Source organism: Marmota flaviventris, chromosome 3 (assembly GCF_047511675.1).
Source record: "Marmota flaviventris isolate mMarFla1 chromosome 3, mMarFla1.hap1, whole genome shotgun sequence".
In the NCBI taxonomy this organism is placed as follows: domain Eukaryota; kingdom Metazoa; phylum Chordata; class Mammalia; order Rodentia; family Sciuridae; genus Marmota; species Marmota flaviventris.
In genome coordinates, this window is record NC_092500.1 from 132050789 (window position 1) to 132071665 (window position 20877).

Below are 20877 nucleotides of genomic sequence, written 5' to 3' on the forward strand. Positions count from 1 at the left end.
CCTCTTAATCTGACACCTAAGTCACTGCTTGCAGGGCTCCTCCCCATGGGTGCTGTTGTCCTAGTGCAGGAGTTCCTATAGTCTTCTGATGACCTGGTAGGGTCCAGTCTCTATACTGATGTTCCCATGGGTAAACGGTCTGTCTGGTTGCTTAATGGTTTAATTTCATTGATGTTTAAACTGAGCCCTGTGTCCTCCATTTGTCCCCGTTCCTCCTTTCTGGGTGCAGCTTCTCTTTCTCCTCTTGCTTCCTAGCTGTTATCTAAAAAATGGCATTAGGTGGATCAATAGAGCTGAATTGCAGAGTCACAGAATGCTTTATCTGCCTGGGATTTCACTAACTGCTTGCTCTAACTTCCACATTCTCCAGAATTTAAAAGATTTTCTCAAGGCCATGCACATAATGACTTAATTTTATTGAGACTTAATTTTACTATCGACCTGTTGTCTGTGTTTGCTAGGGCTACCAAAGCAAAATACCACAAACTGAGTGGCTTAAACAATGGAAATTCATTGCCCCCCAGTTCTGGAGGCTGGAATTCTGAGATCAGTGTGTTGGTAGGGTGGGTACTTCTCAGGGCTGTGAGGGAGAATCTGCTCCCTGTCTCTCCCCTGGCCACCTTTGGCCTTACTTGGCTTGTTGAAGCTTCATCTCTCTAATGTCTGCCTTTATCTTCCTTGGGGGGTTCTCCCTATGTGTGTGTGTGTTTATGTTCAAATCACCCACTTACATATGGACCCCAGCCATATTCCATTAGGGGCCCATCCTACCCCAGCATTCAGTAAGTTAAGCCTTCATCTTAACCAATTACATCTGCAATGACCCAATTTCCAAACAAGGTCACATAATGGGGTCCAGGGGGTTAGGGCTTTAACATAGGAAGTTGGTGGGGGTCACAATTGAAATCCTAGAATCTGTTCTCACTCAGATTTAAGGGAGGGTGAGATGGAAGATCTCACCTCTACATGTGATTAGCATTTATCAAGACTGAAAGATCTTGAGCTCATAGAAGCACATACAACTGTTTGAAGGCAGAGGTGATCTGTGTTTACCCTAAGACATGTGGTGACCTTTAAAACAAATTCCATTTTCTTTCTGTCTTTTTAACTGACATCAAAAATATTCAATGAGCACTCATTGGCCTGGGTGCTTCTCAGGAAATACAGGCTGTGTAAGCAGGAAGCACTGAGCACTTTTAGGGGAACAGCCAGCATAGACTTTCTCTGTGGCTGGCCACTAATTTTCCATCTTCACATTCAAAGCCTCCCACAAAGCCATTGACATTTATTTAGAAACTAATTGTGCTGCGGTTTGGGACATGAAATGGAAAAAGATCAGTTCTCGTTGCAATCCATCTTGGAATGAAATGGCTGCTGCAGCATCAGAAGAAAATTGTTCCATTAAGTCAAAGGCAAACCTCAATTTGGAGGACAGAAAGGCCAGATCCTTGAGATGCCAATCTCTGTATTACAGAACCATCACTGCATTTCAATAGCACCGCAGTCATCTTAACACTTGGTTCCTGCCACCTGTAAAACTCCTTTCTTTTCCTCCCTCCCCTTCCGGGAACAGCTAATTCTCAATTATCCTTGTGCATTTTAAGCACACCAACATTCAATCTCAGACTAGCTTAACCCTTTTCTGCAAAAGCTCTGCTTTTCCTTACCACATTTGGGACTGTCACCTCTCCTCTGAGCTTCAATTGCAATTAAAATCTGGACTTTTCAAGTCGACACCCAACAGGACACCTTGTGGGACTCCTGTTTTTCTGCACATGCATACAAGATCTATATGATTTCTTCTGGAAGCATGTTAGAGATGTGGGATCTTGAGCCCCATGCCAGACTTACTGAATCAGATTCTGCATCCTAACAAGATGCCCTGGGATTGGAGCACACACTGCATTCAGAAATGTTGCTCCTCAGCATCTCTCTAAGAGTCAGAACTGAGCTCAAGGCTCTCAGAAGTTAATGGTCAAACCTGCAAATGATTCCTTCTTGAATCTCTTAGGCACCTCCTAGGCTGACCACCATTAATGGTCTTAGAATGCAAATAACATTTAACATTAATTATTAATAGCTTCAGCTCCACTCAGTTCTCTACCAAATAATCAATATTGAGATATGACACAGGGGATGATAAAGCTGAATTTCTAAGTCAAACATAAATGTTTTTCACATTTTCCACTATTTGGGATTCTCTGTATCATTGTTCTAAACCTTATGAGGATTACCATTATCTTCAGTTAATTCAAACATTTTATAGTTTTAAATTAGATCAGAGAAACATGTAAAGAATATTAACTCTGGAAGGAAACATAAGGAAACACGGAGATCAACCTTATCACTTGACAGATGAGGATAACAAATCATGATCAAGTTACAGCTATAGATGAGTTTATGGGTCCTAGGAGTGTCAGATCAGGACAAGAACATACACATTTGCGCTGTGTTTGTGTGTGTGTGTTTTCTGTACTGTACTGTATTGATTTGTGTTTGACTGGTTAATAGATTGCACAAGGCACTTGCCCTGGTAACTTCTCAACTTCTAACCAAACTGAGAGGACAGGCAACTGAATGAAGGTTCTTGGGCAGGTGGAGAATTCTGACTCTATTCTACTGTTCAGATTTTTCTCACAGCTCATTGGTGCAGACTGGGCAGGAGACAGATTGCATGGGAACTCCCATTATTGTTTTCATTCTAACAAAATCATTACTTAACTTGTCTGCAACCTATTCCAGCTACAAGGGACTTGTACAAAATGTGAAATGTTTAGATATTCACAAACTTTGAGAGGCCTCACTATCTCCAGTTTCACTCCATTCTTTGGGACTTTAATTATGACTTTGTCTCTCCATCTTTGATGAGGTTTTACAATGGCAAAGAACCATCAGTACTGGAATCAAGTACCCAGGCTCAACTAGTTGAGGTCAGGGGTATTAACCAGATGGTTCCTGGAGAGATAGGACTGTAGGGTTTTCCTGAGTGTAACTGCACCATGCTCTCTAAGAACACAGCTCTACAATGGCAATAGCATCCTCATTACCCTAGTCTACCATAATCATGTATTAAACACCTGCATGTGCCAAGTCTGAGCTAGGTATCCTCTGTATGTTACCAAGGCCACCATTAGCCTTTTTCCTGAAGCCCAGCAGCTGAGTTGTTTTATTTCCCCAATGAAATCAAATTAAAAATACCAAGAGTGGAGGAACAGGCATAAAATCTGTAGCCTGAAAAGCATTGGAATGGCAGAAAGAGGCATTTCAAGGCTGACCTCAATTAGAGATGGTCCAGGAATAACTACTGTATATATAATTACTATTCATATATATATGAACTGCATATATATAAATGCATACTATATTTATGTACTTAATATATACTTAAATAAAAACAGATGCTCATGTTAAACATAAACATCTAAAAAATAAATGTTCATGCTTATGTTAAACTATGTATTCATATATATTTAAATAAATAAAGATATGTTGAATGTAGGTTAGCTGGAGCTCATACTCACCTATATACAAACACACATATCATATATATGCATGTGTCATATTGCATATATATTCCATCCATAAATAGCATACAAATACTATATAAATAGCTGGTATATGTGCATGTATACACATAGTAACTGGGACTGTGGGTCTAAAGTCTGCTCACAACCCCTGTGGGTAATTTTTTTGAGCTGTGCTTGCCTTTGTATCCCCAAAGGCCTAAGAGGTTGAAGTGGAGGATGTTGGAAACAGGTTCATTTTCCTGGAGACTCGTGACCGGGGGAAAAAAAAAATCCAGTTCTGTTGTCTGTAGTGAGTAGGTCTGTCCATGAGGTGGTGGTGTTAGTACAAAGGAAGCAGGAGGGAATAGCGTGAGGGCATAGAGACCAATCAAATTTGACTGTGGTACAGTAAATTCATGCCACCTTCACAAACTCCCACCCCCATGTCTAACAAATGCCGGCCACTGGCTGCACAGCTTCTCAGCAGCTCCTAGACCAGCCTGGCTGGAGGTTTGGAAGCTGCTCCTGTAAGAGGACACAGGACAAGCCATCAGGAGTGCTGGCTTTGTCCAGTAGACTTGTGTACATGGACATATTCTCTGGCCCTTGCATGGTTTCCTTTGTGTTCTCTGATCTCTGGGAAGCATTCCAGCCAACCCACAAAGCCTGCTGCCGTCTCCCAGAGCCCTCTGCTTCCCTGGCAAGGTTCTTCTGCCCTTTTGACATACATCTGGAGCTTTTTGGTACGTGGAGTCCATACAGACAGAATCTAGGTCAATAAAGTCTCTGCATATGGCAAACATTCCCAAATGTCATTTTTTTTTTTTTTTTTGCAAAGCAACTGCAGCTAAAGGCTAAACAACATGGAGAAAAACACTCATTTCTCTGTGCAGTCTTTGAAGTATTTAAAGATGCTATGAAATAATTCACTACTGAAGACTTCTCTGGTGCCCCAGTCTTCTTTTCTGGTTGTATAAAGTCATATTTCCATGTTAAAAAAAAAAAGAAAAAAAGAATGTCTTCTCTGTCTTCACCCCAGAGAGAAGGGGAAAGAACCTTGGTTGACTTTGTTTGCTATGGACACTCTATCTACCTTATCACTTTCAGTATATTTACAGACCCTGCTTTCGAGGGACAGAGGGGGAAGCTGGGATTGGAAAGGTGAGTGGACTTGTCTGAGTAGGCTACCAACTCAGATGTCTCTGGCTTCCTTCGCCCTGTTGACTGTGATGTAGATCTTCAACCATTGGCTTTCAAATAAAAAGTAGTCACAATCATATAATAGCAATTCCTAACATCTGGGTGGCCCTTTACAGTATACAACATGCCTTTCTATTGCCCAGGACCAGAATCTAGCACTGAGGTCTTCCTCTTCTGCCCTGGTTCTTTTGCTACTTCCTCCTCGCCAGTCCTGAGCTGTGGATGTCTGAGGCTGAGCTGGTCTTTGCTCCCTTGAGGTGAATTCACTGAAAGCCTATTGACTGATTGGTGGTGGGAGGTTGTGCTGACACCCCTGCCTTGGGAGTTTCCAGGTTCGTAGATCCTGGGTGGGCCTGGGATGGCGGGTGCCTAACGTAAGCAAGTTTGGCCTGCCTCTTGGTCTTACCCAAGGCCAGCCTTAATAGAGCCTGAGCCAAATGTTAGTGATTGATGGGACTTCTCAAAACAGCCTGGCTTCCTTCTTCACCAACAACAAAAGTGGTTCTTTGACCGCCTTTAATTTGGGCATTAGATCTCATATGTAACTCCCAAGTTAAATTGGATCCAAGAGTAAATTGGATCTGCAGGTATCAGAAATCTAATCATTTCTGGGGCCTGATGCTGCACAGTGGTAACAATAATGACTACCATGTATGGAGTTCTTAATGGAGAGCAAGCTGTGATCTAAATGCTCCACTCCATCAACTTCTCATTTCACAATCCTGTCAGGTATATACTATTTGTGCCTAGAAAAATGAGCCTCTCCAAGATGATGTAATTTACCTGTGATCCTAGCAAGTGGAGGAGTTGGAATTTGAATTCGTAACCACCACTCTGTATTAATGAGGCTGTCCTGCAGGTTTCCTATGAGCACTGAAGCTTCTTTGAACCCTCATCATCTGGGGAAGACTCTGCTTAGATCTGACCCTTGGGAGAAGTCCCAGGACAGAGCAGCCACTAAGGATCAAATGGGGTGAGAAGTTCTGTGGGAGTCTTGGAGCCCTTCTTATTTTCCCTCTTTCCCTTCCTTCTTCCCCAGTGCTTTCTGCCTTGTCTGTTATCCAACTAATCAACTCCACTGAGGCCAATTGCAAGAAGATGCCTGGATACCCTCATCAGACCTCTATGTTATATTGGAGTTTTGTTTATTTTAAGGTCAATGCAACAAGAATGGGACGTCCTCTCTCCTAAAGGACCTCATTGAAGCATACTCTTTTTAATCTTGACTTTGGTCCACTGGCTTGGACTCCAGCCCGTAGCCTACGGCAGGCTGACTCTATTGCGTCCACTCTTATCTTGGCAACGCACGATCGTGTGCTCATTTTGTATGTTTTTTTGGCCCCAGAACACAGGAAATGGGCCTAATAGAAGCTATAAAATGAATTTGTCAGGAACACCAAAAACACTCCTCTGCAAATGCTCACTCTGACAGACACCGTCAATCTAATTAGAGGGCTTTAATGATTAAATCTCCTTAACTGCTTAGCTCTGCATGTTACCAAGTCACCACACATCCATGCCTGAGGGACACTGGGTTAAGAAGCAATGGGCAAATAACCAGCTGTTATTGTAGAACCCCAACTTTTTTTGATCATGAATCTTCTCAGTTACCAAAACCCTCCAGGTCCTTTCCAGGCTTGGTGCCGCACACCGAGCTCTGACCTGGCCCAGGTCCTGGATTCTGATCCTACCTCTGCAGCTTACTCTTGGGGTTTGGGCCCATTCTTTTTCTTCTTGGTGCCTCCATATTCTCACCTGTACTGTGTGGCTACAAATATTTACTTAGGATCATTTTAGCAGCTGTGAAGTGTCCTGGGATCTTTGAATGAAAGACGCTCTATTTGAGCTTATGAACCAAATGATGACTCTTGCCCCATGCACACTGCAGGAGACAGACTGGACCCATTCATCCTTCACACAGTCTTAATTTTATTCCAAAGCCTCACTCTGGGCAAGGCAGTAAGGCTTGTCAGAGAACTGAGCAGGCTTGGCACTTTCAAAGTAACTTCTATTTGGTAGTTTTCTTTTTTTCTTTTTTTTCCTTTACCATTGCCTATTAGCACATGTAAAACTATCTTGCAAGGACAAGAACAATCATGAAAGGAGAAAGTCCTTCTCAGGGGAGATCTGCTCATTAGGCTATTAAAAAGGTCAAGGAGGCAATTTTGCCTTGGGCTGGGATTTATACTCAGCATACTGGGCACTTCTGAGGTCCATGTTGCATAAATATCAGTGTGCCATTTTTACACTTATTTTTATAGACGTGTGCATTTTGTTTCAGAGTACCCACAGTATAAGAAAGCAGAACTGAGAGTGACCAGCTTGTCTAAGGCATTGTGGGTATCTTAGTCCATTCTGGTGACTTTCACAGAGTGCCATTGACTGGGTGTCTTATACACAACAAGAATTTCTTTCTTCCTTTCTTTCTTTTTTTGCGGGGTACTGGAGATTGAACTCAGGGGCACTTGACCACTGAGCCACATCCCCAGCCCTATTTTGTATTTTATCTAGAGATGGGGTCTCACTGAATTGCTTAGACCCTTGCTTTTGTTGAGGCTGGCTTTGAACTTACCATCCTCCTCCCTCAGCCTCCTGAGCTTCTGGGATTCACAGGTGTGTGCCACCGCACCCAGATACTAGATTTTGTTTATTATAGTTCTGGGGACTAAAACCCCAAGCCCAGGGTGTCAACATGGTTAGGCACTAGTGGGGGCCTTCTTCCAGGCTTCAGACTGCAGATCTCTCAGTTATTTTCATGGGGTGGAAAGAAAACAAGGTTCTTCTCTGGAGTCCCTTTTATAGGTCCCTGCTCTCATGTCCTAATTGCCTTCCAAAGGCCCCACCTCCCAATACCATCACATTGGGGGTAGATTTCAACAATGTGTTGCATTGAACATTTTTGCTTCTTCAAGAAAACTCCATTGTTGCCTCAGTCTGCAGGCTGCAGGAGCATTTGTCTTAGAACAGAAACCTCCAGCCTCTTTCAGTTCTACCTCCCTATTCTGTCTCCTCTAGCAGAACTTATTTAAGTAACATTGGGTCATTGCTTATTTCCTCCCAGATCAATTTAGTCTCCTTCTTCTTTGAACACTTCACTAGTCCCAGCCCCAGGATCCAGGCCTCCCATCAAGATGTTATCTCCAGGCATAGTGGGGGAGAACCTTGGTATTCACTCACTCCCCAGGGCCCAAGTCTCCACCCTTAGCAGGAATTTAGTTAAGTCTTCAGTCACCAGGGTCTCTGGTGTTGCTCTCTCACTGGGTTAAGACCATGGCTTCTTACTGCTCTTAACAGAAAATGCAAATGTCTTATGCAAACTTAGCAAGCAAGGCCTGTCTTCCTGTTTCACCTTTCCTCCCATTCACCTCTTTACTCCTCAAGCCCAGCCACACTCTTTTCTGTTTTCAAATTCATTCATTCCTACTTCTGATTTTTGCCCATTTGCCGGTCTCTATTCAGTACACTCTGCCCATCAAAATGTTATGTTTTGGCTTCTTATCATTCAGATCTTTGTTTAAATATTATAGATTCTAGGATGCTAATACCTTGGGCATTTGTTTAAAACAGTCTTTTCCTTACCCATTGTACATCAACTGTCTTTAGACTTAAACCCCTTCATGATTCTTGATGCTATGTATGAGTGCACAGGTGTGTTTTCTCTTTCCTTTCAACCCTAGAATACAGATTTCATGAGCAGGGAATCATGCTGTATCTTTTCTGCGGTATCCCTAATACTATGGAATGTATCTTAGACACTTGGTGGTCTCGCTAAAAATATTTGTTTGATGACTCGGTGAATGAACAAACTAGGAATATTTGTTATGTCTCTAAGAGGTTGCAGTGAATGTCATCCTGCAAACTTCTCCTGAACATTGGCACTAGAGGTCCCATCTGAATAACCTGCTCAACCAGTGGAAGGCCACAGTCTTGTACTTTGGCCAGTCTGCAGTGTCCCTGTCACCTGGGTTGTGTGGGGCTTGTCTGTAACCAAAAGCAACCTCCAAAACTCATCAGAGAATCAAATTGGGCCACTACTCCTTGGAAGATAGGCATAGCTGGAGGAACTTGGTATAAAGTGTAGGATATAACCAATGAAACTGGGCTAGCATGGGAACCTGGAGGAATCCCCAGAGCCATGGGAAAGGTCACGGGTCATAGGTCCTTTATAGAAAGCCCCTAGGTGTTTATCAGCTTTTCATTACTATGACAGAATACCTAAGAAAAATCAACTTAAAGGAGGAAAGAGTTATTTTGGCTCATGGTTTCAAATGTTTCAGGTCATGGCCACTTGGCTCTGTTGATCCTGGGCCTGTGGTGAGGGAGGGAGAGTGTGGTGGAGCAAAGCTGTTCCTTCATGGTGGCTGGGAGCAGGGGGTAGGATGGGATTGGGGAAGAGGCCTGGACAAGATATAGTTTCGGAGAGTATCCCTCAGAGGACCCACTCCCTTCAATTAGGTCTTACCTCCTGCAGTTTCGCCTTCTCCCTAATAGTTTATTCAAATTATGAAGCCATTAATGGATTATTGCCCCAAAGTCCTACCTCTGAACATTGCTGCATTGGGACTAAGTTTTCAACACATAGGTCTTTGGGGGACGTTCTACATCCAAACCACAACAGAGGTTAAGAGAGAAGCTAGAGTGGCTTGGTCCAGGTATACAGTGACCCACAGTCCTTCTCCTGAAGGATCGCTGAATGCACCTGTACATGGCCCCTTGGGTGAGACTCTGATGCAGGAGACCAACTGTGGTGGTCTATGGGTGGGGTGGGAAGGACTCATGGCTGATGGGAGATGAAGTCTTTCTAGTTTAAGGGAAGACTTAAAGGAGGGGAAGGGAAGACCATGGAACACCACCAAAGAGGTTATTCAACAGATCAGAAAAGAGAAGGCAAACCAATGATGGAGGAAGAGAAAGAGATACTTGCAAGAAGAATTACTGATACTGATGGACAAAATTTAAGTTAGATTCAGTTAGACTAATGGAATGAAGAAAAAGGAAGACCCGGAGGGTCTGAGCTCGTTGCACTATGCAGAGGCTGCCACATGTCTTGACTAAGATAATGGCAGTCCTGGAAGGGACAGGCTGGCGGAGGGAAATGTGCCTCCCTCTGGACAGGCTGAGTTTGACAAGTTCATAGGCCCTCCAGAGAGATTTTTCTTTTTATTGTTGTTTGGTTGTTCATTTCAAAAGCAGCTGGAAATATAGGCTGAAGGCATAAGAGTCTTAGGAGGAGCCAGGGGAATGGCCAGAAGGATAGAAAAAATTTCATTATTTTGAGTAAAATGAGGATCCTAAAGGAGCTAAGAATTTGAATGGAGGGAAGGAAATCCAGAAGGACATTTTTAACTTGAATAAAACTAATACTGATTGAGGTGAATCTTAAAGCTGGAGGACAGCTTCTTATTCAAATGGAAAGGTTGGGATTTAATTTAAAAATGTATCCTGTGGTTTCAGAAGTCAGCTGTTGTTTTCTGCTGCAGTCTGGCTGGGCACAATTCAGGAGCCACTTGTCAAAAGAAAGGAACTTTATTTTTGGAACACAAAGGCCAAACCACACAGTTCCTCAGGAAAAACCTTCAGAGCCCAACTGCCACCACCGGCTTCCCACAAGCCTCTCCCACCACCACCACAAGCCTCTCCACCTCCCACAATCCTCCTGCTCTTGAGGCCGATTGGCTGGGTCGCTTGGGCGGAGCCAAAAAAGTCCCCCAATGAGCAGCTCCGTGGTCTGAAAGGGCACTGAAACAGCCCAATGAGCATCACCCCAGAGGAGCCAATCAGCTAGATGTTGCTGGGCGGCTGTGAGCCAATCATCAGCTGGCAGTCTGAAAGTTTGCTGGGGCCCCTTAGGCTGTGGCTCTCAACAATTTTCCTTTGCAAAGAGAACTCAGGATCTTTAGAGGTTCAGAGGCAAAGGGACCAAAACCCCAAAGGGACAAGTTCTTCCCACAAAAAGGTAAAAGTGTTCCCATTCAACGCCACTTCTGTACCGTAACCACCTGTAGTAGTCAGTTTTCCTGAGTCCAAGGGTTTTTTTTTTTTTTTTTTAATCTCACAGATTTGGAGGTTGAAGATTCAAACAGCATGGTAGCCTAGAGCCAGCTGCAGCCTGGAACCCCCCCCCCCACATCATATCATGACAGATGACATCATAGTGGGAGTGTGCATGAGAAGAGATCATGTGGCAAGGCAGGGAGCCACAGGGTGCAGAGAGGCAAGGCTTGCTCTTTTATAACTTGCTGTCATGGGAACCAACCAGGGTCCCGTGAGAACTATCTTAACCCCTTCTGAGAACACACTCCCATCACCAAACCACCTTCCACTCATCCTCACCCCTTGAAGTCCTCACCACCTCTACCATCACTGTACCCAGGACTCAAACTCCAACACGGGATCCCTGGGAGACATAGAACATCACAGCACCACCTACGCAGAGAACTTTGTGCAGGTAATTCTGAAAAGATCATAGTAAACAAACAAAAGAAGAAGCCCACATTATTAATACTGAACATGAAAGCAAAACCAAATTAAGATTGCTCCTTGCCTTTAAGTGAGAAAAGCAAGAGCATCAGAGATGAAAACAAAGATACATAAAGATTGAAAAGCAGGTTGAATGCACACAGAAGCTAATGAAAATAATGACTAACGAGAGGTAGATCATAAAATAAAAGGGATCCTGAAAGGAACTCCCCCCCACAAAAAGAATAGCCAATAACAAATATGTGAGGAAAGCAATATTTCATAAGCCAATGTTGTAACAATGAGAGAATATTAATGACATAGTTTTGGGCCCTTCCTATATTAAACTCCAGGCAAGTGTTAAAAGTTATCAAGCAAAGGGAACAGCGAGGAGTTAGGGATAAGGCTACTACTGTTCAGGGCTGGTGACAAAGAGGTGGTCATGTAGGGTGAGGCTGATGGGATGCAGGGCAGGTCTTAGCTAAGAACTGTAGGGAAAGGCCCCTGCATGCAAAGTGGCAGAAAAGAGGGGATCTGGGGGCCTTACCTGGGGCCCTGGTGTAGCTTCCTCCTCCAGCTTCTGCCTTAGAGGTTACTTTCAACTGCCCCCAGAAGCTGCCATTTCCCCTTTGAAATAAGGACACAGAGTGGACTCTAATATATTTGGAGCGACTTGGAAGGGCTCCAGGCAGTGAGGCCCAGGAAATAGGAACTGAGCTTGGAATGAACTTAACGCTTTTAGACCTTATAGTTAAATAACAGAAAATTATATATGAAGAGAAAATGCTGGGTGTCAATCTACCTAGGTGTTACAAGCTTGTTTTTTTTAATAGAAACCCTATTATAAACCATCATTCACTGTACTATAAAGAAGTCGTAGGAAGCAGAGTTGATTGCATTGCAGGTACAGCAGAACGAGTGTGCTAAATGGAGGTTTATGTCAGTTGGTTTCAGTGTGCTGAAGATTTGAGATGATTCTATTCTTACTTTTCTATAGCACCTTCCCAAAGGTCATAAGTACACCCACTGCTTGCTTTGGGGGTGTTTCTTCAATTCAGCCCTTCTCAAGTTTAACCATAATTATTTGAATACCCCTCAGATGATGGCTGAACAGGTTGTTTTAGAATAGAAGACTAAAACAGATATTATTTTTCAGTTCCTTGCTGAGTTATCTGATGATTAGACTGTTGCCAACAGGATCAAGTCCAATGTATTAGCAACCCTTCACAACAGCCTCTCCCGGCACTCTCTACCCATGCATGCTATGCTGCAGCTCTGAGGAAGAACCTGATCTTTCCTGAATAAGCATGAGTATTAATCATTAATTATTAATTATTCTATCATTATAACAAATACTGAGATAACCAACATATAAAGAGAAAAGAGTTATTGAGGCTTATGGTCTTAGAGGTTCTAGTGTATGATCAGGTGGCCCTATTGTTTATAGGCCTCTGATGGGATGCAGGATGACAATGGTCAGGAGCCTGCAGTACAGAAAACTGCCTATCTCATGGCCATAGAGAAAAAGAGGAAAAGAGTGGGGTCCTACAATCCTCTTTATGGGCATGTTTCCAATGACCTGAAGATTTCCCAGTAGGCCCCACATCTTAACTTTCTGCCGTCTCTCATTAGTGCCAAGCTGAGGAACCAAGTCTTAATATATGTGCCTTTGGGGGATATTCCAGACCCAAGCTCTGGCACTGTGCTTCCTACAGCCCCTGCCCTTCAGCATACCTACTCTACTTTCTGTTCCTGGCTGAGCTTCTTTCCTTTCTCTACCTGCAAAACCTTCTCCAGGTAGGTATGCAGAGCTAGTCACTCTCACTCTGAGTCCCATAGTACCCTCTACCTGTGGGCTTCCCACAGTGCCTAATGGAACACAGGTAATGCTCAGGAAACATTCGTGGAATAGACAATATGTTTTTCTACCATGTCTCTGGTAGTAAACCACTACAGGTAGTCACCAGCAACCCATCAAGCAAGGTGGGAGGCAGAAGCTAGAGTCGGCATTGTGCACCCCAAATGGTTGGGACAGGCCTGGGCCCACTGAATGATGGACACTATCTCTAGAGGGAAGACATATTTGTGATTTTTAAAAAATGTTCTTCAAAAACATCATGGATTCAAAGAAGATGAGAAACAATGGCCCAGGAGGAAGAATAGACTCAAGGTGAGCTATACAAAATGGGAGAGGAAGGAAGGGGAGAGCAAAGGACTGTGCCCAGGCCCCTCCTGCTGGGCCGGGCAGGTCTCCATTACACTGTCAAGGATCTTATCTCTGAGTCCAGACAGGGCCAGGCCAGGCTGAAGGCACTCCCACTTGCAGCTTCTGGGGACAAAAGGAGAGTAACAGTCAGATTCTCCAGAAGAGGAAATAAAGATAATAATGATTTATCACTGGGTTTTCACCTACTTTTACAAAACATTTTCTCTTCATATATAATTTTCTGTTATTTAACTGTAAGATCTAAAATCGTTAAGTTCATTCCAAGGTCAGTTCTCCTTTTGCAATCCTTCCTCAGAAAAAGAGTTCATATTCCCATGGTTGAAATCCCAGTGGCTCCAGAGCCTGAGGCAGAAGGATTGTAAGTTCAAAGCCAGCCTCAACAACTTAGCAAGACCCTGTCTCAAAATAAAAATAAAACAGGCTGGGGATGTGGCTCAGTGATAAAGCACCCCTGGGTTCAATGCCTGGTTAAAAAAAAAAAAAAGCTCAGATTCCTGAGCTCAAAGAGATGTCAACTAAATTTCCAGCCTTAGCTCAGCCATGCATCAACTTCCAGTCATTCCAAGAAAGAAGATGCAAGTATGGCAGGCAGGCGGGGTTGCACCTATTTTCTTTCTGAAATTATCCTTATTACTGAGTCTAAGGTACAGATGTTCCTCTACTTACAGTGGGATTCAATCATAAAAAAATCCATGATAGTGAGTCAAAAATATTGTAGGCTGAAAACTCATTTAACACCTAACCTACAAACATCCTACTGTAGCAACGTGGTATGCTGTAGAGGGCTGCTATTTTTTCCCCCTTGGGATCATATGACTGACTGAGAGCCACAGCTCACTGCCACTGCCCAGCATCATGAACACATCTTCACCAGCCCAGGCAAAGATTAACATTCAATATTCTAAGTCTGGTTTCTAGAAAAGGAATATTGCTTTTCACCATTGTAAAGTTGAGAAATCATATGTCAAACCCTCAAAGTCAGTGACTGTCTACAATAATTAAATTACAGAGTTTCTTTTGTCTTTTCTTTTCTTTTTTGCAAAAGTTGCTCAACCTTTGTTGAGCCTAAAAGTCCAGCCACACACAAAAGGGATCATACACCATTGCAACTGAAAGGGACTTCAGAGTTTATTCAGTTCTTTCCATCCCACTTCACAAGGTAGAGATTGACAGGAGGAGAAGCTGAAATCAAACATTTATAACAGACTTGTGAGAATTGTGCAGCTGTTGTCCTCTAGAGAGCTCAGGCTCAGGGTAAGGTCCTTTCAAATAACCACCATTTTCTAACTCATTCCTTTAGGAGCAGGACAGCAGATGGAAGGCTGTAAACAGAAGTGAGAAAAGCAGACTGAAGCTGTGGACACAAAGCAAGCATGATTGATTGAGACTGCCTGTGCTTATTTAGATAATTCCACTCTAAACAAATCCTTGAAGACAGGAAACAGCATCAAATATTAATGGATGAATGGATATATTGAGTTGCCCATTTCTTCTTAAAATGTACTAATGTATAGATGCAGCAATACGGTTACATATCTTAATTGCTAATTCAATAAACATTATTAGCATCTACTCTACCAAATCCCTGAGGATTAGAGTAAAAGGGAGGACATAAATAAGCGTAATGAGAAGAGCAAACATTCATTGATGGCCACAGAATTTCTGGATCTGAGCCAAGTATTAGATCATTTCTCCTTCATAATAAGTACCATCATTTGCCCATTTTATAAAAAAGGAAACTGAGGCTTGGAATAATGAAATAACTTGCCCAAGGTGGGACAGGGGGTAGGTGGCAGTGCTGAGGTTCTGCCTCAGCCCAGGGTTCCTAATCACGATGTTCTAGTGATTCCAACGAGACCACATCCTGAAATCTGTGGTTGCATGTGTGGAGTCCCCCTGAACATAGAGCCTCAACACCATAAGACAAGGATCCCAGATGAGAAAAGGGAACGGAGGGATTCACAGAGCAGGGAACACCAGAGCCAAGTACTTAAAAATGAGGGAGGTGATGTGCCTTTGGAGAGGAGTGGGGAGGAGATGCACTTTAGGAAATAGGGCCAGGATGAACAGGAGCCTCCTACCTAATCTGGAGAAAAAAAAGCAATGGTCTAAGGTCACACTAACATATCTTGCAGGTGGAGGGGGGGATGTAGATGTGGCCTGGCTCCAGTTTAGAACTATATTGATGCAATCAGGGTGGAGTAGGGTCTGCAGCAAGGTGGAAACTGCTTTTGGCCATCAGAGCTCAGGCTTCATGAGGGCTGGTGTACCCCATCCTTGAGAAGTCACCAGCTGGGCGCTGCTCTGGAGGTGACTGGGGGTAAGGGTACCAAGAACCAGGGAAGTTCCTGAAGGCCCGTGTTCAATTAGTGCATCTTCTCTGAAAGTCTCCCTTTCCATAGCCCAAGGCTTTATTCCATCTGTTACCTGATGATAAACAATGGGCTGCTCTCAGGAGATTGGTTAAAAAACAGGAGGCAAAGCAGAGGAAAGGCTGGGATCCGCAGCAGGTGATATTGATGCCCCCGGCTCTAGTGAAGTTTGCTCTCCCAGAGCCCTGTGCTTGCTTAGGTAAGTTATCAAGTTTTTGTGATAGTCTGGGAATGACAGCTAAACCGTGGACATGCAAGCCAGCTGAGTGGCCCCAGGGTGTCTGGTAAAATGCAGTCACCTTCTCAGAGTCACATTCTTTTTCACATACTCTGGATTCTCTCTCTCTCTCTCTTTTTTTTTTTTTCCATTTCTTGCCTCTGGCCCTCTACAGAGACTCTTCTTCCTTTCTTTCCCTTCTTTTCCCATGAGCCTCAGGTAGACTAACACTGTGCTGGGCAGTTGCCAGGTTTGTGTCCCCAGCTCCATTGTGGAAGAGCAGTGTCCTCTCCTGATCAGGAACCACTTGTACCAGAAGCCTGCAGACAGAGAGCTAGAGGAATGCAGAGCCCTGGGCTACACCCAAAAGCCACTGAAACAGACTTGCTGGGCTGAGAGCTGCATTTTAAATGTTTTCCAGGTAGTTTTTGCTCACTAAGTGTGAGACCAGCTGCTCTGGGGAGAGAGACCATGGAAACTTTTTTATTTTTTGGTACTGAGGATTGAATCCAGGAATACTTTACCCCTGAGCTATATCCCCAGCCCCTTTTTAAAACTTTTTGAGGCAGAGTCTTGCTAAATTGCTGAAGGTTTAATTAAGTTGCTGAGGCTGGCCTCTGGTTTGTGATCCTCCTGCATCAGCCTCCTGATCTGCTGGGATTGCAGGTGTGTGCCACCAATGTTCGACTCCCCTGGAAACTTTCACAGTTTCTGATCTGTCTTTTCCATTAAACCTTCTCTGGAGAGCAGATGGACCAAGTAGAAGGCATACTGACAGCACTGGACCAAGCCTTTCCCATTTGTTTTCTGTTTACATGTCTGTCTGTCTCTTTCACTAGATTGTGAGTCTGTGAGGACAGGAAGGGGGTGCTGTTCAGCTCTGGAAGTCTGGGGCTTGGGTGGAGCCTGGGTTTGCACAGGGCACTTAACAACTGCTTGTGGATAAATGGATTATTGACATGTCTCCCTCCCTTCTTTCCCCCTCCTCTCTCTCTTGGGGACCCCATGGCCTTGGGCACAAAACACAAACATTTTAAGATATGGTTAATGTTTAAAGGGAGAAAGTCGGGCACGGGCAGGACTACCTCAGGTTGCTCAACTGACAAACAAATCCACCTTCTCTGGTCAATTCCTAAGCTATCAGGAAGCAGCCAGAAGACTGCTGCTCACTCAGCAATGGCTCAAGCCAGTGTTCAGCCACCCCACTCAATAATTGCACAACATTGCTGCAAAAACCCAAGGCTATAAATAGTCTTTCTAAAAAGCCCTGAGCTGGGCTTGGACAGATCTGATGCAGGACTCTGATTTGTTGTCCCTTCAAACAAATAGGGGGATTTTTTTTTTTTTTTTTTTTTTTTGCCTCTCTTAAAAGAATCTAAGCCTGGGGCAAAGGATTCTGCCTTCCCCTCTGAGTGCAGCCTGCACACCTGTTTTCAGGTTGCATTTCAGAATCCCTATGGGACTCCTCCTCTTTACTGTTGGCCTGTATGCCACCCAGTGTTACTGATGTCATGAAAATAATGACAGTAATTCTTTATTTAGTAGACACCCCCTCCCATTTCTAATGCCCCTACACATGCCTGGTCTCATCTCTCAGGTATGGCCCTCTTTAGTTCTCTGCATATTGATTGATGGCCTTCACTCCCTCCTGTCTATAAGGTTGATTCTCCTACACATTGTTTTCTTGCATTTTTTACACTGTTCAGAATCTTCCAATGGTTTTGACTGCTTACAACAGTGGTCTGCACACCCTTAATGTATACAATTACTTGTAAGTTAAATATATGTGCTATATCCATTCATATGAAATACTAGGAAGCATACTTTCACTGTTAATTTTTGACAAACAAATATAAGTAGGAGTTCTAATATTTTCTCCCTGTTTCCCGGTGTATCGTTTACAATCCGCTGGAGTGGATATCACTGAGTGTTGCACTGGATCATTTACTAGGCCATCAAAGCCTTCTGATGTCTGGCTCCAGGTCATTCATCTATTCGCTCAACATTTCTTGGAAATACCATGGCTGAGCACTGGCTCAGAGGGTATTGGTCAGGAGCTCATAGTATGCTGGAGAAGATTAATACATAAATAAATGACTGCTGGAAGTCATGTGTGCCATCAAAGAAGTTTTCATAAGGCCTTAAAGGAGAAGAGAGAAAAAGAAATAATTTGCTCATGAGAGTCAGGAAAGACTTCATAGAGGACGATTTGGCTTAGGCCTCGATGGATGAGTAGGAGTTCTCCAAGTCATAAAAATGGAGAAAGGACCTTCCAACACAGGAAAAAAGCACAAAGTCTTGTTTTTTTCTTAAAGGAATATGGTACATTTGAGAAGGGCCAAGCTGTTCCCAGAGACCAGTGGGCTATCTGAGGAGGCCAAATCATGAAGGACTTTATCTGCTATCCCATGAAGTTTAGATTTTATCCTGAAGTTAGTGAGAGTCGTGGGATGTGTTGTGACCGTCCTTCCTAAATGAGTTTGTACCTGTCTTCTGCATGTGAATAGCAGAATGTGAACTAAAAGCACAGAAGCAGCAGTTCCTCAGGCAGATCTGGTGGACCTTGCCTTTCCTGGAAGCTCTCCCTTCTCAGGGCTCCTAGGATGCCATCGTCTGTGCTGCTCAGGGCTCTATGCGAAGGGTCACAACCTCAGGACAGCAGGATATACCCCTCCCCAAAAGATGAAGGACAGGGCCAGAATGTCCAGTGTTAGAACTAAAGTTGACCAAGACTCAGACTGTTTGACTGCAGTGGGAGGTCACAGAGAAGGCTTCTCAGGGGTCAGCAGATGAGGATGTACCTCTCATACCTAGTCAGGAATCATTCGACCCAAATTCTAGTAAAAGAACAACGATTTTTAAATATAACACGATGACAGATATATATGCAGTTTAATGAAACCAAAATTGGAGGATAAAGATTTTCCATTTCTGTATCTCCATAGTTTCAGAGTGGAAGACACTACCATATATCTTCTCTTTATTATACTTTTATAAAGAAATTGATATCTAAGCATGTTCCCAAATAAGCCATTCATCTTTTAGGTTCATTAGCATGCCCAATTGCTCACCAAAGAAAATTGACCTCAAAATTCTCCCTGGTGAGATTTTCATTCACTGAATCCACCTTCTTGTGTCAGATGGCTGCCAATCATTGCCCTTGGCTATGTTATTTCTAAAGTGCTTCCCTTCATAAGAGGATAGAGTGCAGATGGTCTCCATCTTTACAATAGGTTGTTCAACCCAGGAAGGATGCTAGATACCCTGAGTCATCTACACTTTCCTTCTTGTGACCAGGGTCAAGCATTTCTAAGACCTCAGTCCATGTTCAAGGTATGATCTAGGTGAGAAGATACAATTTTCTTCTGCAGAGTAGAGATTTTTACGCTGTATAGTGCAGAAGCAGAAGTGTTGAGTTGTAGGCTGTATATGCTAACAAACTGAAACCATCATCTAGAAAGAAAATTTTGTATTTTAGTCTAGATAAGAGTTACCCATCTGCTATTTTTGTTTGGAAATCCTTTGGAAGGGAAGGGAATGAAATAAACATTCTTTGCTATCGGATATACGGGGCTTCATTCTGTGGCTCTTCTAATATCCTCAAATATGGAGTGAATCTAAAAGAAAGAAGATAAAAACAGAGAAAGCGAGGATGGGACCTGACTTCTCACTGGAGACTGAGGAAGCAGACACCATTGCCCTATCTAATAATGAAGGTTGGCTTTCGGGTCTCAGGTTCTACATTTAAATATTCGTCATCGCATCTCTCCTTTTTGCAAGTGACAGCCATGAAGCCAGGTACTTCATTAGAGAAAGGATGACGCAATTTAGAAACACATTGTCAACAAAGTACTAATTATCATGTGCTAATTATCACAGTTAATGTTAGTTCCTTCTCAAACAGGCAGTAGTGAGTCCCCAGATAGAGGCCTTTCCCCCATTCTCCCTGAGAGCAAAGGCATATGGGGCACCAGCTGGGCTACTTGGGGTTTCATTTACATGGGGGTCCCAAGAACCTCTGAGGGTAATAACTAACCAAGTTGAGGTTCAAGGCTGACCTTCAGTTTTAAGACTCTTAAACAATTTAGAGTAGATGCTCTAGTCTACGCAGTGAAGTTCTCAGCAAATGGCAAGTTAGTCTAGGAGCATTTGAATCAAAATCTCCTTGGGCTGGGATTCAAATCATTTCACTAGTAGGGGCCACAAGGCAGGAAGTACAATGAGCTTGTATGTTTATTTACATTTATGTATACTTCACATTTTATTGATTTAATTGAGGCTGTTCAAAACCCCTGAGCCGGCCTCTAGCTTCTACCTGTGGTCCATCTTTAAGCAGAGGCCGGCAAACTGCAACCTGTGCATTAAATCCAGCCTGTGGATTTTTGTACGGTCCATGAGCTTCACAATAGCTTCTACACTTTGCAACACACACACACACACACACACACACACACGAATATGCAACAGAAACCTGATGTGCTGCATTAAGCCTAAAATATCGACTACCTAGCTCTTTGCATAAAAGCTTGCCAACCCCCGATCTCGAGGACTTATTGACCCCTCACACAGAACATGACTGATAGTTTTCTTGTTTCATCCTTACCACCCGGAGCTAGGAAAGACAGTAGTTACTATGTCCACTTTCAAGGTGAAGAAACCAAAGTCCAGAACATTTACATAACTACTTTTGAGGCCACATTCATGGTGGTGAGGCTGGGAAAAGGCCCAAGTCCTCCTAAATCCCCATCCAGGACTCTTATCAGGAGATGGCAGAGGGACTGTCTGACCTAACACTTCTGTACCAGAGGAGCAAATGTTGAATGGCTTCCAAACTGATCTGAGGATGTCGGGTCCATCCACCCTTATTTAGCAGCAGTTCATTGGGGGAAATAGTCA